Source organism: Ornithodoros turicata, chromosome 2, assembly GCF_037126465.1.
Source record: "Ornithodoros turicata isolate Travis chromosome 2, ASM3712646v1, whole genome shotgun sequence".
In the NCBI taxonomy this organism is placed as follows: domain Eukaryota; kingdom Metazoa; phylum Arthropoda; class Arachnida; order Ixodida; family Argasidae; genus Ornithodoros; species Ornithodoros turicata.
The window spans coordinates 100,278,073-100,290,145 of record NC_088202.1 but is presented as its reverse complement, the minus strand read 5'-3'; the positions used below and the strand labels follow the sequence as shown (position 1 = coordinate 100,290,145).

At 43.1% G+C, this 12,073-nt stretch overlaps 1 protein-coding gene across 12 annotated transcripts in view; it reads right to left on the bottom strand.

The window, feature by feature from the left end:
* Window positions 1-10,087: 10,087 nt before the first annotated feature.
* Window positions 10,088-12,073, bottom strand: part of LOC135385833 (CUGBP Elav-like family member 4) — a 455,429-nt gene continuing 453,443 nt past the window's right edge. For all 12 annotated transcript variants that reach the window (XM_064615382.1, XM_064615379.1, XM_064615375.1 and 9 more), the window contains one exon: window positions 10,088-10,824. The gene's annotated coding sequence lies outside the window, so the exon portion shown is untranslated. The remainder of the gene's footprint in view (window positions 10,825-12,073) is intronic.

Below are 12,073 nucleotides of genomic sequence, written 5' to 3'. Positions count from 1 at the left end.
AGCAGCACACATGAGCAGCACACTAGAGGGTTTTAGTATACCGGCCATAGGCTACCGGTGGGGCCGGTATTGACGTCATGCCTTCTCTGCGCAAGCGCGAGCGGAATACCGGCCTCCCGGTCCTACCGGCCGCCGGTCGGAGAGGCGAAATACCGCGCAGCCTACCGCCAGCGTACCGCTCGCTTCAGCGGCGAGATCGACAGCAGCGCCGCCGCTCTCCTTCCTGTCTCCGTGCGTCGCTACCGGTGAAATGTCGCGGTAGAGTCGCGCTATACTAAACGAGCCTGTTATACCGGAGCCGGGGACTGCGGTAAGCAAGTCCACCGGTAGCCGCGGTAGCCTACCGGGCACCGGTAGCGGTATACTAAAACTCTCTAATAACTCATGTCGTACCGTTCCGTCTTCGGATGAAAAAAATGCCTTCTGGCGCTTGACAGGGAGCACACGGTAGTTTGTAAGCACTCTTCGTAGAACAGCGGCACTCCTTTTATTTTCATTGAGTCCTTTCCTTGATTCTTAGTGTATGACTGTGGAATGAGCGGCTGCACTGAGATCCCGGCCAGGGAACGCAACGATAACAGGTTAGTAGCAGCTCAGAGGGATGGCACAGTCACCGCTACTCTGCCGTCTTTGTGGACACGATGAAATAGGACTTTTTCTTGTGTCTTTGAAACTATCTCCTGGGCTACTTTGCTGGGGTTCACAGACCAAAGTGGCGGACTCTGGACGGAACAGCACCGGTATGCCGCACTTATTATTTTTCTTGTAACATATATGGCGAATGGGACTTCGCCCCAATCTTGCGCCTCCATAAAATCATCGTGAACGTGGTCGTTTCCAATGAGTCAAGAAATTGTTGCTTCAAGTCTTGAATTGATATGTCGTCATCGTCTCTAGGTCGATTATGCGGAAGCTTTGTTAGGCCCGCATCGGTTTGAGCAGTTCCGGGGCCATTATAGCGATGGGGGCCATCCTGAAACGGTGCTGTGCCCTTCATGCGCCACAGACACAAGAACAGCCTACGTGCAATAAGCGCGGCGAGATACTTCGAGCACCGTACCTTAAGCATGTCGCTGAAAGGCAGGGAACACCGCAGATCCAACGAAAGGTGTTCAAGAGTCTAGGGTGAGCGAAAAATCGGCAACAATGGCGGCGCTTAGGAGAACACCATAATCATCATCATCAACACTTCGTCATCGTTATCCCGGCGGGGCAAAATCGGCCAGAAACGTGTGACAGGTGGGTTTAGAGGAAACAGGCGTGGGATGCTGCATGTCCCTGTCACGTAGACTCGGCAGGAGCACGTTTGAGAAGCCTTCTTGGTCCAGGAAGCGAAAGACTCCCGAACTCAGAAGCGTCGCCGTGGTTGAACACGTCGTTGCCACAGCAAAGTGTAACAGCAGGTTAATCTACATACTCATGCATGGCAATGACAGCAACGACATGATCGCAGGCCATAATTGCTACGTACAGATACCCTGCGCGGACTCGACCAGGGTAGCGCTATGCGCTCGGCTGTATGTGAGAACGGCAAGCGGAAAAAGAGCACTAGGTTTCAAGCGCTATTTTCCAGCGCTATAGAGCAGCGCTGTATGTTGGAACTAGGATTATGATGGCGTTATGGAGCAGATGTGACACGCGGTGATAGAGAAGAAGTAGAGAGGGAACGCTGCACTTGACTTTCTCGATGCGATCGCGGACCGATATGTCGCTATCAGACACAAGGGCAACCTATAGTAGCCACAGGACGAGCTTCGTGAGCATGAAATGGTCTGCGGCGATTTGCTGAAGCGGTCGCAATGTGTTCACGCAATGGGAGGCAAGCAGTTCCTCCACCTCAACCACCTCCACCACCTATAGTGGGAGGGAGAAGAGGCACTGAGTGAAACACTGACTATCAGCGTAATATGTCGCGGGGTTTATGCATCTCTATGGCTTATTGCGACAGCTGCCGGAAAGCACGCTTGTCTTTCTAACCTACTAAACATACCAATCCACGAATTGCTATGTTAACTTTGGAACAAATGCAGGCAACAATTAATTTGCTCATTTAAAGGACGCCAGGCACCAGTCCTTGAAGACGTCAGTCTTGTCCTGCACGAGAACAGTGCAATCAACAAAAAATGTGCCTGATATACTCGTACACGGATGAGACACCTCAATAAGCATGTTGCCGCAGCTTTTATTTGTCAGAAGATAAACATTGTAGAGTACAAGATCAGTATAGTGATAAGAAAGAACAAGTTGAATACAGCATTTTTGCCAATAGCAATGCGAGCATTTCAGCATAACTCCTCATTGTTTACTCCTCTCTCTGATAAAATCAAACTTGCACACTTTCATTGGAAATACAGGAGAAGCAACATGTGAAAACTTTCAGAAAAAAGTCCGAATCTTCCATAGTAATGTGAGTAACGAGCTTCCGAACTACAGTGTAGCCCTTGCAAAGTAATGCAAACAACTAGCGCATCAACCATATCAAGGCAAGTAACAAAAATACATTGTTACTCGGAACTTGAGTACATGCGTATAATATTAAGCAGCAAAATGTATAAACTGTTAACCTGTACTTTCGGCACTAGGAAATCAAGCATCTAACTTGTACGATACTTTTGGAATGCCATTCACGCAGAGTTCTCCCTCCAGACTATTCGGAAAATTCAAGCCTGTTTTAAAATGTTGCTCCGACTTCGTCAGGTGTTTACTTTGCCATAGGTATATTTTTATAACCATGCACAAAATATTCATCGCAGTTTTTACTTGATATGTGTTCAAATAAATGTCATGTGCTTGGAGAACTCTTGTGCGGACATAAGTTGTCCATCGGAGCTGGCAGCATTATTAAAGACAAAATCTGCATCTGAAAGGGAGCTTGGCGAAAATGGAAATTCAAAGTCACGGTCAACAAAACCTTGCCAATCAGACGAGAATTGAAAAATCAATGAACTAATGAATCTCGTCAGTCTACCGCGAGCATCTCTTCGAAGCAAACTAACACAACCTCGTTTCAACTAGTAGGAAACACTGTCCAGTGCAATTTTATTAGAAAATTGCTGTCCTAGCATCGTCAGTGTGTATGATACAATATCTTGATGTAAGGTGTGTATTCCTCTCGTGGCACTGGCATCAGCATTTACGTTTCTCGTCGGCAACGTCTCCGTTTATGCTTTGAGGTTGTTAGAGAGTCACTCTTCCTGCATCAAACGTGTACGAGTACTGCAAGTCCTGCAAGCTACTAGGCGATGGTAATGAATATAAGATTAAATGAGAGTGCAGTGTGAGTGTGTGTGTGTTTCGACTCCGTGCTTGTGGATGATATGGCACTGTAGCAGTAGAAGGCTGCAAGTATGTTTTAACAGACTAGCGTGCTGCTGTGTAGCTATTTACTTGTGTCTGGCACTCCCTTTACAAATGCGGGTTTCCTTCGCACGTTCAAGTTTTTTGACGGATTCTTTTGACAATGTTTTGTAGCCTCTGTGGGGTGGGATAGGAAATAAAATGGTATGGTGAGCAAGAGTTTTTGTATTTAAAATGAAAAAAAAAAAAAACGATGCAATGCTCTGCAGTAGCAGAAGGGGGTGACGTGCCATCCTCTAGGCACACACCTACACTGTATGAAGTGGACTAATACTGGTTGGTGCTCCTGCATGTTGCAGCATTAGAGAACATGCAAAAATATCGTAACTTTCTTCCATTACGAAAGTCGCCACTGTGTGGCGCATAAATAAAGACAAGGTGCACTAGTAATAAAAGTAATATGCAGACCTTTACAGATCACAGATGTAATATCATAAAAGAGCCATCCCCATGCAGCACAAAAGTGCTTCAAATGCAAGTACATTGTGAATGTCTGGCACTTTCAATCTGTTTTTGTGCCCACACTGTGCTGAAAATTGATGCATTGTAATGGTAAGACACCCGCCAGCCACCCCACTGCACCTGAACTTTGAGTACATCGTGCTGCTTAGGGTCTTCGAGGGCAATAATAAATATGGGACGAAAAACACTGGAGAAATAAGACATCGTATTGCACTCTCTGTCATGACAACGCTTTGGTATAAACGAAAATAAGCAATTTGCCAGCTGCCTAGGACAGGACAACCATTATCCTCAGCTGAATTGTTCTGTAACACAGCAACACGTTTGAAGAGCAGGACTCTTCAGTCAGTTAACAGGAGAAAGAGAAAAGCTCGACACACGTCTCTGATATCGAAACCATGTAGTAAAGAATACTTGTGAAGTCAGCATCAATGCGGTGATTCATCGGAGTACATTAGGGATGGACTAGACCACACACAGTTTACATTATTCTGCCGAGGCAATAAATTAGCATTAAATAAATAACTAAAACCCTTTCATAAATAGTGAATATAGTTCATACCATGATGGTTGAGTATGTGCTGTACATTGTTGGCTACAGAAAACAAATGCTTGTTTGGCCTTGATGCTTGACTGCTAAGTAGTAAATAAATATGCAATGATGCATTAAAAGCATTACAGGTTTCTTGAAACATGTATTTGTACTGTGCTACGCACTATTGGTACAGTGGGTGCAGTTGATGCATCAAACATGCAGTCCGTCCTTAAATGAGATTTTACAAAGATCTGTCCAATATGCGTGCTTATAATCAGGACAACAAGCTAATGTGTGAATGACGTATCCAAACATCCACTACCGGGGCACTCGTGTGATATTCTACCTGCGCTTTACTGCTTAGCGTAATACGGTGTCGTGGTACGTCCTCGCTCGAAAGAAACACTTCCAAACAGCAAAACGAAAGTAGACTTTACACACAGCAGTGCAAAACACGGTGCCATATTTCCTTCCCAAGGATCATCTCTCTCAAATATCATCAAACAGACTCTAACTGAAGGAGGCAACAGTAATCCAGCCTTACAAATTGATTACGAAAGCTTGCAAATATGCATGGAAAACTGCTGAGCGGTTTAAGTCCCTGAATAACACAACATGATTTCTGACTGTTGTGATGTGGTGTGATGTGATAGTAAGACAGCCTTCTCAGAATGTGCTAGATCTGACTTGCACATGTGAATCTTGTATAATGGTTTTGTGCAAATAAGATATGAACTTTTTTTGTTCAGAAAACGGAATCGCACGGATACGAAGAATCCTTAAAATGCATATTATATCTAGTCTAAGAGAAGGACCAAAATCTGAAAACAAGGCCATGTGGTCAACTATGCAATGTGTACAAGAAATAATCTAACCCTGTCATTGCAAAACTGCGCGTAATTTAGCTGCCAATAATCTTCATATCATTTTTCTTCCCTGGCTATAGGAACAGCTGCTAGTCTACCTGTCCGAGCAAGTATGGAGTAACTAGAATGCGCATGTATGAGTATTACGAGCAGCGTGGCACATGTAAGCCGTACAGAAGGAACGTATTCCCTGTTACTACCGAGTTGTCAGTGATGTTCGCAGTCTACTTAATTCTGTTTAGCTACATATGACTTTGTCTTGGTTGTCAAGTCCAACTTTCCCTAGTAACTAGGCGTTTCTGGTGCCTACATTCAGTAATTGTAACTATGAATAATCTCAGATCTGTTCTGCTTCCTGATGTCTCGTGAATATTTTTGAAGGCTGCATTACACAAAATTGAGGTACACGTACCACTGCAAACACACTGAATAATTAAGGAAGGGAGTTGCCTCAGGACAGAAGCCGCCGATATTTCGAACAGAAACTGTTCTTCTTCTGGGCACCGTCCTCATCATTGGCATGGTATTTAAATGGTTAGGTGTGACGTGTTTAAAGGCTCATGCGAATTGTGGGTCAACAGCCCGGAGAGAAGAAAGGTTCCGTACGGGCTTCTACGGCCGGAGTGAATTGCCATTCACTGTGAATAGCCATTCATTCCGGCCGTAGAAGCCCGTACGGAACCTTTCTTCCCTCCGGGCTGTTGACCCACAATTCGCATGAACCTTTAAACACGTCACACCTAACCCTTTAAATACCATGCCAATGATAAGGACGGTGCCCAGAAGAACAGTCTCTGTTCGAAATATCGGCGGCATCTGTCCTGAGGCAACTCCCTTCCTACATTCTACCGGTTCGCTGGATTTCTACCCATCTACTGAATAATTAAGAACTACAGTCTGTAATCTTGAATGTTGGTAATGTCCCTTTGCTTTAACGCAATAATACCTCTATACAAAAGCAACACCAGGTTACACGCAACTTACAGACAGCACAGCAGAATCCCAGAGTTTATGAAAATCATATAACTTAAAAAAGTCAATCCACACACACCGCCGCACACAAAACAAAGAACGAAAGCAGAATTGTTTTCTACAGCCTCACCAGAGGAGCACAACTTTACCCAGTTGACTGAAATTTATTTTTATCACTTACTGTGCCAGGTATGTCACTCCTTTTCCTTGGTTTTTGCAAATTTATTTTCACACTTGGACTATGAAATCGTTATGTTAATATTTGGTGTATTTGTTCTCAGTACAGTTTTAACTTCACATAATACATAATAAATGGGACTAGACATTCGTACCGACAACCAAACGTCGGATTTTGTGTCAGAGAAACATTTCCCGAAATGGATGAAGTCACCACTGACCGAATAACATTAAAGCTATAGATAAGTGTACCATGTGTTAGGAAGTACATCTGTTTGTGTGCTGTTGCTACATATTAAGCATCAGTACCATCCGTAGCTTCCAAGGACTGCTGCTCTTGCAAAGAATTATAATGCTTTTATGGGGGAGTATTGGGAACTATGCGAAAGGATGGCAATTTATATACATCTTTGTATACATATATTTCTTGTGCAAGCGGACATTTCCTTTCCATTTCAAATCTAAGCAATATAATTGGGAAGGGTAGGGGTTGTGAATGTGCCAAGGCATCATGTGACTGACGAAAGAATGAATGTGTGCGCCCTCACTCAAGCCCAGGAGTACCGGAGCAGTTCAAGCCCATGTACAGTTTGCCTGTCGTTTCTTAGAAAAAAGTGTCTCTGCTATGCAAGAGTATACAAGGACTCTGCGTTGTAATCTGCTCTGATGAGTATAAAAACTGTTTGGCAACAATGGAAGGACCGTTTGCCCCCTTCGTTTCGCTCATGTACGCTAGCGAGTGCCCGTGTCTTTCTCGCTTCAAGATAGTTCGGTGTGAATGGTCACGCTTGGTTATGGAACAATAAATATTAGTAATAGTAAATGCGGCTAACCGGGACGTGAACGTTCTTCTTTTGCGAAGTCGTCGTTACTCCTCCCACTTATTTTCCACACAAAAAGAAGAAAAAAATGTGTAGTATATGTACAAAAGTGCGAGTGTTAAGCGTAACTCCTTGTTTGGCTATCGCAGACATGTGCTGATTGATGATGGCATGCATACTGCCTTTGAGGTGCTTTTTTGCGAAGTTTTTTTTAGGAATTGCTGATGGGCATGTATTATACAGCATTTTTTTTTATGATAGTGACTGTGATCTTACATCAGGCTTAAAGGTGCCTACTTGCGCGCTTGGTGAATTTGTGCTAGCAGCAGTGCAGTGACTTGTGCATGTTTCTCTTATCATATTTAAAAAAATAATGAAGTTCTAAATAAAATAAAAACATGCAAATTGAAGTAAAAGCTTTGCTACTCTCATTGCAAGGAAGGGATATCACAACACAAAATCGGTGGCTAATGCGCGAACCCAGAGATATGATAAGAAGACAACCAATACAAAGAGTACATCCAGATGCCTGACAACTTTCATGTATCCATGGGAGCACGAACCAATCGCAAAAGAAAATGGGGTATAAAATGTGCAACACTGCCTGAAAGCTATCTCATTCAATGTGTCGTAGAACGAACCGTGATGTCGCTACCTTTACGCATCTTTCCAATAGAGCAGCTGAGGACAAATTATTCAAATTCCACAGATGAATGTAGCAGCATCCCATATCTCGCCCGAGTTTCTTTACGGGAGCACTATACTTTGTGGTCACTAAGGTCACAGCTGCTGCACGCACAAATAATGGCTGCACCTTTTCCATTTCTACGAATTATGGGATTCCATATCATCAAGCAATGCTCAACTTCCACAATAACCTGAGACGAGGACATAATCGTCATGCGCAGAGTTAACGAGAGCAAAACGACTCGCAGAAGATGGCACGAAGAAATACAGAATGATCAAGGCTATACAAAGAGCATTGAGAAGTGGTGAAACAAAAATTCATCATCATTATCATCATCATAGAGTAGTATATAAGCGTGATCAGCGATACAAGCTCAGCTTGGAAGAATGGAATGTACTTTTGGTGTACAATGTCATGCAAATGTGATGAGAGAAGAATGCGGAAGATGTGTGAGATAAAGTTGAAGAGCGCCAACTAAGAAAAGTGGCCTTCCCAAAGAAAGTATAAATGCCATTCGACTCCTCAAAAGGTCCTACACACTACGAGACAAAACAAAGAGGTGTCCAGCATGTGGCCACCCAAAAGGGAAGGGCCTGCTCAAACATGGCCACAGCTCAAAATCGCCTGTGTAATAATCTTCCCATCATCCATGACCGATCCCAGTTGTCAGGGAAACGTTGGTAAGAGGAAGTATAAAAAAACCTCGGAGCACAGTGCTGTACTTAACTCCAGGTGGCGAAGTGTACCTGCCACGACTAGCCACGACTTGTGTAAGGCAGAAGATATGAGGTGCGTTTTGGAGCTAAAGTGTGTGGGTGTCGGCTGTTTGTAAGAGCAGCTTTATTAGCAGGGAGGGTAGTTATACATTATATATAGAGAGGGTGTTCAACTTGGCAGATGGTGCTACTGGTGGTTAATGAGGAGAGTCGAGGCAGGAGGAGTCGCGAAAGAGGAAGGTACATTTGCTTTGTTTTTACCCTGTAGGTCTGCATAACACACTCATTCTCCAGCTGCTCAGATACACTACCAAAAGGCAGAAACATACTGTCTGAAGAAAACAAAGGCGTCAACACGTGTGCTGATACAAGGGGTATCACATCTTCAGGAAGTCTATAAGGCCTCCTCGTTTTATGACAGTCACAAAGAACAGCTACGCTTCCCAGCTCAAAGAGTTCTGGCTCTGTTCCTGTAAGCATTTCTTGTTGTGTTCGCCAATCTAGGCTGATTTATTGCGAGTAATTTTTTCTTGTAAGAGAATTGGTGCCCTCGTCTTTGATGCATTGCCCCTTGATTGCGAACGTCTGATTAAGTACCATTGCCATTAATAAGAACACACGGTTATAAATTATCGAATTGCTGGAGAGCAACTGGTGTCACTTATTTTGTCCCGGACCTTTGTCAGGTCACGAACGTGGTCCTTCAGATCAAACATGTAAAAACAAGTCCGTTCCGGGATTGTGTCAAGTACATGGGACAACGCAGCAGCATTCACCTTCTCCATATTCTGTTCTACATGTTTTCTTATTCCTTTCACTTTCATGTAGAGAAACAGAGGATTTTGAAGTAGGAAAAAAAAACAACAACAAAAAACAAAGAAGGTGAGGCAAATTTATCACTTGGAGACCAAAAGAAGTGTCCAAGAACAATACAAATAATGCCAGGAAGAAAGGAAGCCAAGTAAGTCAGGTTCACAGGACATTTGAATTCAGAAGCCAAGCTCGCAAAGTCAGAAATCTTATATAATTTCTGAAGAGATGATTCCCCATTAAATTCATGCTTACACTGTGCAATGAAACCAGGAAAAATCTATATATGCTATTTACAATAATAGCTACGCGCATTTATGCACAGAACAAAACGCAAAAGTCATGAAAACGCAATCATTTCGATTATATGTGCGGTTCACAAAAAATCGTGTGTGATCAAAAATAGTCGTCTTCATACAAACAGTCGCGTCATCAAGTTATTCAGCTTGAGAGCCTCACCATAGTAAACAGCAGCATTCTTGGTGTGTGTATACTTTTATATATATATATATTTATATATATTAATATAGAATGTATATATAGGTGTGTGTTTATATACACAATATAGTTCTACTACTAAAACGTCTACAAACTACTCAGCTCGGCTGTAGTAACAGTGTCAGAGAGTGTGTTTGTGTGTTGTGGTGTCATTGGCAGGGCAGATGGGATGTTGTCACAAAAAGTCTGGTCGAGGTCTTGTTTATGTGTCAAAATAAGCGTTCCAACTCTGAAGATTTTACAAAATGGCACGATCACGACCTTGTCACGAGCGGTGAGCCATCTTCAATATCAAACGCTTCTTCATCCAACTTGACCAAACTGCCAACCCAGCTGGAGCCTTCTGAGTCGACATCCTCCTTGATGATATGGTTTCAGGAACCCGACCTCTTTGTAAGTACAAGAAGTTGACTGTCCACCACTGCCTTGCTTCCTTCCGTAGAAAGCTTTCACAGAATGATAATACAAGAGTAATGAATGCGAGACTAAGACTATTTGTCTCGAACCTCTGCCTGCATTTACGTAATGTACAATACATGGTAGAGTATGACGACCTCAGCTATGAACCCTATGCTTTGCTCACTCGCCATTATAATAAACGTCAGTAAAAGCTTGTATCATGTGAAGGCATGGTTCGGGTAACTACTGTCTAAAGGCTATACCATCTACGACTCTTTATGTGCCACTCATAAATAACGTTAAAAGCTCTCGGGGAATGCCCAAAGGATCGCTATGTCTCTCTTAACCCTTTGGCATGCGGCACTCTGTCCCCTAGACGGGCCTCTACATCAGTTCTAGCTCACTTCTAATCCCCACTTTGTTACTAAGCTTATCCTAACTATATATTCTTTTTTTTTTCTGGTGTAGCAATGCCATGGTGGGTAAACATTTTTAGTATTCAGCTTCTCTGCATCCTTGGCATCTGAAAGGAAAGATTGGATGGGATAAGAACAGAAACAAAGCACATTATGGGAGCAAGTGTAATTTGGAATATGGCACTGATGCCTACAGTCAACCCGACACTGGTGGCACCTTTGGATGATGAACTCGTGCTACCACCATTAGACTATTTTATGTGTCAGTAGGCCATTTCCAAGACGAGACAGTTTATCATAATTTATTGATTTGCCTCGTACCTGCTTCTTTTGGATTTACGAGACGGGGACCCACTTAATCAGATATTGTTCCATGTAAACTTATAAAAAATATTTGCTTACAATCTTGTAAGAACAAAGATTTCCTCTGGTAATCGAGCACAATAATCCGGAAGGCCTCTTCATGGGACCCCAGATTACCTTCCACATAACTTTCAGTGATGCTGTTTTGTGTTCGCCTACAGCAACAGGAAGCTGCTACACTATTACACTGGGTACATTAAGGAATGCTGTACATGAGATGAACTACACTGAGCTACCATATTTCTGGTTCATGTACAGAAAATGAATTCACTGTAAGGGAATTCGCACCTCTACACTAGAGTGGATGCAGCTGTACCAAGGCATGGACTTCTAACCCAGTGGAAAGCATCACTGTTGTATATTTTGCGTTAGTTATAGAAACAGTTTCAAAATCACAGCACATGCATAAGGGTGTACACAAAAGAATTAAAAAAATGAACAAGAATAGCGTCATGAGCAAGCAGGTGTGTTTGCTTTGTGGTGCTGCACTGGCACATCGATTCTTGAGTCTGCAGATCACAGCATTTTAGCAGGCCATAGGAAAACAACACCCTCGCCAAAAATTCAACTAACTGTGCTAGTTTGCCGGGAACCTTGTACCACATGTCAAATGTGTACGAAACTGTGTATCTGCACTGTGTTACAGCTCATGTGTGTACTTCGCACTATTCATCATATAACAAACGAAGCCATTTGAGATCGGTACAAATGAGGATCCCACAAAGCTATCTATTAGTTGTTGATATGTTTATGTAATGTACCTGTCACAGAGATGTACCTGTGTACCCGATGAACAGCAAAATGCATACATATACTTGGTATTACAAGGACGCGCCTGTTTGGGCACAAGGGCACTGAACCATTCATCAGTGTGCATTCATTAAAGAGGGTTAGTAGAGCACAATAATTTAATTGTGGAGTTCGGGTGCCTTGTCCATAGGCTTACTAGGAAGCAAAAGTAGGTACTGCTGTGCTTACGATGATATCATCTTC